Source organism: Macadamia integrifolia, chromosome 10 (assembly GCF_013358625.1).
Source record: "Macadamia integrifolia cultivar HAES 741 chromosome 10, SCU_Mint_v3, whole genome shotgun sequence".
Classification (NCBI taxonomy): Eukaryota; Viridiplantae; Streptophyta; class Magnoliopsida; order Proteales; family Proteaceae; genus Macadamia; species Macadamia integrifolia.
The window spans coordinates 19,659,133-19,665,587 of record NC_056566.1 but is presented as its reverse complement, the minus strand read 5'-3'; the positions used below and the strand labels follow the sequence as shown (position 1 = coordinate 19,665,587).

At 34.8% G+C, this 6,455-nt stretch overlaps 1 long non-coding RNA gene across 1 annotated transcript; it reads left to right on the top strand.

Moving 5' to 3' along the window:
• Window positions 1–4,621: 4,621 nt before the first annotated feature.
• On the top strand, window positions 4,622–5,839 carry LOC122090476. Its single transcript, XR_006143653.1, has 2 exons — window positions 4,622–4,854; window positions 5,444–5,839. It is a non-coding gene; the product is annotated as an uncharacterized LOC122090476 (long non-coding RNA).
• The last annotated feature ends 616 nt before the right edge of the window (window positions 5,840–6,455 follow it).

Genomic DNA, 6,455 nt, shown 5'->3' with positions numbered 1-6,455 from the left:
TTTTTTTTTTTTTCACTTTTTGTTCTGAAAAAACAGAAACGGACCATAAGTGCATCAAATAGAAGATTTCGCTTTTTCGTTCCAATAGAACGAAAAAAATTCAGAAACATTTTTTTAGAAAGATACCAAACGGAGCCTTATAGTTATGATGTCCTCTTCAGTTCCAAAATTGTCCTTTTGTTTCTGGTGGTAGACCATCAGAACATAACATGTCAGAGACATAGAGAGAGAGAGAGTATCGCAGCCGCCATCGATGGGCTTTATAAAGCTTAATTGTGATGCATCTTTGCCATCAGATGGCTCTAAGGGTGGTGGTACTGACTTCATCTTTTGAGAGAGAGAGAGATAGAGGAATCATTAGTTGCTGCACCTTTAAGGGTGTTAATCGGTTTGCTTTGGGTGTTGATGGTAGGATTTGGTTTGGTTTATATTTATTTGGTTGAAACCAAAACTACATCATTTACTAAATGGTTGCGTTTCAAAGGGGGAACCCATTACCTGCTGCATTTTTAAGGGTGTTAATCGGTTTGGTTTCGGTGTAGATGGTATGATTCGGTTTGATTTACATCTATTTGGCTGAAATGTACCATTTACTAAACGGTTGCACTTTTTAAAACCTCAATCGTTTAGTAAACAGTTCCGATTCCACGGTTTTAATAGTGTTAGTTTTACGGTTTTAAATGATTTTGATCATGGTTTCTAAACAATTAAAGATCGGTTTGCTAGTTTATTCGCATGGTTACTAAAATTTACTTTTGTTGATAAATGCTTCAATATTGTATCAAATTAAATGAGCCATTGAACATGCAAGGATTTAACTACATAACTACATAATAGGAGTAAATTATTGAATAGGTTGTTGGACAACCTCTATGATCCTTAATTCTTCCCTAAATTAAACCATTATGTTTTGTTAAAGCAACCAAATATTTAATCATTATACAGGTTAAACGGATCGATTTTGATGGTTTAAATGGTTCGATTTTCACAGTGTCAATTCGGTTTGAAACCAACGGGTTAAACGGTTAAAACCGATCCAACTCATTTAACTAATTTGTCTTAAACTTGAAAACAGAACCAAACCATTTACTAAATGGTTTTGCAATTTCAGTATAAATGGCTCAATTCGATTTTCATAAATGGTTTCGATTTCAAATTCACATCCTCATTGCATCTGAGCCATCTTTGTTTTCCTCTATTATTGTTGGTGAAGCGATGGCGATTCAATTAGACATCTGACAAGCTATTAAGGAGAGTTGGGATTATCTAGTGATTGAATTTGACAAGGCTATAGTCAATTCTCTCAATGGCAAGCAACCCTTTCCTTCAATTTTGGTGGCACCTATGGTTTGACAAGGCTATAGTCAATACTCTCAATGGCAAGCAACCCTTTCCTTCAATTTTGGTGGCACCTATGGTCCAAGATCATTCACATTGCAACTTATTTAGAATCAGGGTTCTTTAATTTGCTTTTGTTCAAAAAGGAAGAAAAAATCACCAGATTCCCATGTCAAGAAGACGTGGTCCATTACGTGTAGGACTGTCTAGCCCTTTTTCATTCCATGGCTTCTTGAAGCTTGTAATTTGGAATCCATATATAATTAACGTTTATAACAGTAAAACTATATTTAGTAAAAAAAAAGAAACATCTTAGAGATAAAGGAATATAATATAGTGAGGATCCATAACCCTAGTGATAGAATAGAATATAAAACTTTATACTGCATTATGCTTGATATGTGCCTTGCATTTTCATGATATTGCAAGCATTGAACCCATATGATGGACAAAATTAATTGGGAAAGTAGCTATTTGTTCAAAATAGGATTATATTATTATTATTATTTTTTTTTTTTTGGGATGAAACACAGGAATATATTAATATGATTTTAGAAATAGTTAATATATGCAGGAATATATGTAGGATGAAATAGACCCTCTAAAAATTTGAATTGTGCCATTGTGGTGAGATCCCTAATAACTAATTGGAGCTGAAGGTATTTCAGGGGCCCTATTGCATATTCCACACCAATAGTAATAGAGAATGGATGTTCATCTAGAATTGAAAAACCAAAACTAATCGTTTAAAATCAAATCCAAACAAATTGATTTGATTTTGGTTTAAAATGTAGAATCTTTTCTTGGTTTGATTTTCTATCAATTTCATGATTGAAACCATTAAATTGAATCGAATTACCTATTTTCAAATCGAATAATGAATTGAATAAATCATTTTCTTTTTAATGTTTCAGACAATGTGGATGATAAATTCTTTTCCTTTTTAATGTTTGAAAACAAAAAAATCGGTGGATTATGGCCTTTTTTTATTGTTGGATAGATTACGTGGACAACCCTTGTACTATAGTCAGATTGCTTGAAATGTAAAAAATTTGAAAATATTATTTGAAGCCTCATGAAACTTGACGGTGTTAATCTGTTGTTAATGGTTGAATGAAAAGACCATTTTACCCTTATGAATTATTAAACTAGAAATTATGAATTAAAATGATCAACTTACCCATTAAAGGCATTAACCTTAAAAAAAGCCTTATCCATTTAAGTAATGGGTGAAAAAAATTCCCTTTTCACCCATCTTCCATCTCAATTCCTTCACTACTTTATAAGACGTTAGGGCATATTCTTGATAATTGGGATTTGCGACCAAGTTCATCTTATCTGTAATGTAATCTTCCTTCTTATTAGGACTAGGCTACTCTTTTCTTTTTTAATTTCATCGACCAAGTTCATCTTATCTGTAATGTAATCTTCCTTCTTATTAGGGCTAGGCTACTCTTTTCTTTTTTTAATTTCATAAATCATGATCTCTCATCAAAACTAGAGTGAGGGCAACAAGCCCTAAGTCAGAGATTTTCCACGATGTAACATTTAGACCACGAAACACCAATTTCTCTACTTGGAGGCAGCAAATCTCACAATTGCACCAAATAATATATCCAATTTTGTGACTTGGTTTAAAATGTAGAGTCTTTTCTTGGTTTGATTTAATTTTGATTTCATGATTGAAATCATCAATCAAACTAAATTGAATTATCCAATTTCAAATCGAATAATGAATTGAATAAATCATTTTCTTTTTTAATTTTTCAGATAATGTGGATGATTATTATTATTATTATTTTTTTAATGTTTGAAAAAAATTGATGGATTATGATTTTTTTTTTATGATTATATAAAAATTTCATCCAAACACCAAAAATATGGCTCAAACAAAACACCAACCAAATCAAAACTAAATAATGAATCGAATAAGAAACCAAATATAAAATAGAACTGTAACAGAACTGAGTCGGTTCAGATTAGGTTTGAAAGATAGGTTTCTATTCGGTTTCATTTCTACATGTAAATCTTGAATCGAGCTAGAACCGAAATCAAATCAATTGACACCTTTTAATTTAGAGGCATCACGACGTTAAAATTCATCATCATTAGAACATTTGATCTATCTTTGATATAATTTATAGGGGGAAAAAAGAGAAGCCTAAAAGGCCATGTGACCTATGTGTCTAGACATGGAGGGGGCGAAATGATCATTTTTAACGTAATTTCTAGAGAAGAAGAAGCCTGAAAAGCATGCCGAGACATAGAGGGTCACCATGCCATTATAGCTCATCATCGTTAGAACATTCCGTGACTTCTGTCTATCTTTGATATAATTTCTAGAGAAAAAGAAGCCTGAAAGGCAATTTGACCCCTACGCCGAGATGGGGGGGGGGGGCGGAATGATCACCATGCCGTCATGGCCCATCATCGTTAGAACTTTCAATATATCTTAGATATAGTTTCTAAAGAAAAAAAGAAGCCTGTAAGGCAATGTGACCCCTGCGCCCAAACATGTAAGGAGGCCAAATAACCACCCTGTCGCTCATGCAACATGGCAATCCCATCCCTGTTGATTCTTCAACACATAATCCCATTGGCCCCCATCTTTACGCAAGGCCATGCTGCCTTTAGGGAACCCTCTCCCTAATTTATATTTGAGAAAAAGAACATTGCCTCATTGTGTGGCCCTTGCACCAAGACATAGCATTGCATGAAATTACCGTCCCAACCCCTATAAAATAAAAAATTTCATACATATTAATGCCCCTCCACATCTTCTCATCGGCCCCGCACCGGTGCAGGGGCCACACGAGGAAAAAATCTACCACCTTCAGATGTTCCTTGGGATCAGCAAGGCGTGAATTTGAAGGATTTCACAGCTTTCTAGAGTGAAAACTTTTGGATAAGAGTTCAGTACTGTAGTGAGGGTGCAAGACAAAAGAACCACAACCCCTTCTAGAGGCTTTCTTGCTACCAATTCCACTCTTGTTAGATAACTAAATATATCCATTACCCAAAAGGCAGAAAGATTCATGATCCATCTTTGATTAAAGTTGAAGTCCTTGTAGGAGACTCTTCCTGGAGCTTGGTTTACTTGACAAACAAGAGGAATACTGAAAGGGAAGAAAGGGTTCCACACATAGGGAAATGTGTGTGTGGCTTGAGGCCCAAGGAATGTTAAAAAGTGGAACAAAAAGAGTTATCTGTAGTGTAAAAATGACTGAAACCCCTATTACACGGGAAAGAGGTAGTGACAAAGACATTACACCTAGAGGAAAAATGTTTTAATCATGATTGGCCTATCAAGTGAATGAAAAATATGTAAGGAACAGAGATCAAGAGACTTCACCCTCGTCTAAGCAAAGCTACAGTTTACCTCTCTTCTTTCTATTTCCTTCCCCCACCTTCTTACCTACTATGAACCACACCCACTTCTCCAAATGGGGTTGCTGCAATGCCTCCTCTCTCCATTGAAGAAGCTCTGGGTTCGTCTGCACTCAGCTCAGAAAAAGAGTAACCCCTCCCTCCAACCCATCTTCTACTTTGCCACATTCTCTGTTTTACCTCTTGAAAATAGTTATATGCATGCTTTCTTTTTATAAGATCTTGTCTTGCTCTGTTTTGCCCCCTCCGCCACTTCTCTCTCTCTCTCTCTCTCTCTCTCTCTCTCTCTCTGTCTGCGTGTTATTACCATCTGTTATGATATTTTTTCTCTCCAACCCATCTTCTATTTCCCACATTCTCTGTTATACCTCTTGATCATAGTAATATGCTTGCTTTCTTTTTATAAGTTCATGCCATACTCTGTTTTCTTCAAATACATTCTACATTCCCCACCTCTGCCACTTATATTTTGCTTTTCTTTTTCATGGGTTGTATCACACACAATCTCTCTCTCTCTCTCTCTCTCTCTCTCTTTGTGTGTGTTAATACCATCTGTTATGATATGTTTTTTCTCAATGTTGTATCATCTTCTGATTCTTCAATTCTTTTATATTCATTAGAAATTAGGCATTGTACTTCAATACCTTTTTTTTTTCAAGCTCTTCTTTCTTTACTCTCTCACCTTTCCTTTAACTGGATTTTCTCTTCTGCTTTTCAGGAGGGATATACATCCTATATGATGATGTCATGTCCTGCCCTTATGAAGATGTTCATGTCCTGTGGTCGATCTTGGTGCAGTCAGACACACCTGCTTTACCAGTAAAACAATGAACACTGGAAGCCCTGCAAAGAAACTACAGAAAAGGAGGCTTAATGTATATACTACACATACTTAAATCTCATAGATATGCTCATCTGTAAGCTTTTTTTCTTCCCCCATCCGCTACCGCGGAGCCAGTTCCTTATTTTCTGATCTGTAACTAGATTTTTAGCAGATGGGCTACTTCTAAAATATGTTGTTTCTAATCTCATGAACTTAAATTGTTACATGTTAGTATGTTACCATCCAAAATTAGTTTTTTTTTATGAATATTTTATATCCTTCTTTCTCCAACTATATTGGGTTTCAGTAATCAGAGCTTTTCTTTTTTCATTTAAGTCATCTCTTTGAAAAGGGTTGAAATTTAGCTTCTGTCACCAACTAGTCATGTGGCAATGTTATAGAAACCAAACTCATCTCAGTGGTTAAGTTCCAGTCTCAAACAAATAGAAAAAAAAAAAAAAAAAAAAAGGTATTATGGGAGTTGCCAGCTTATTGTTTTAAGCTCCATGGTTTGAACTTTGAACTCAAACACTGAAACTATTATAAGAGGCCAATTTTTACTCTACATCTGTATTGTTTGATGGGTCCTAAGATCTAGGGCTTCCCCTTCTTTTTTTTCCTCAAAAAGAAAATCAAAATAAATAATCAAAAATGAAAGAGAGAGAGAGAGTCTTAAAAATGTGGCTGAAGTGACAGAAAATTTCAAGAACACAATTAGATTCCATTAATATGAAATGCCATTATTGTAACTTTATTATACATTAAAGCTAAAATTCACTTTTAGTTACTTCCCCTGTTGCTAAATTTGGGTTTTTAGATTGGGATGGGGTCCTCCATCTCACTATCACATTCACCAATCTTGTTCATGCACGTCGCAAAAGATGTCGAATTAGTGATGATTATTAAG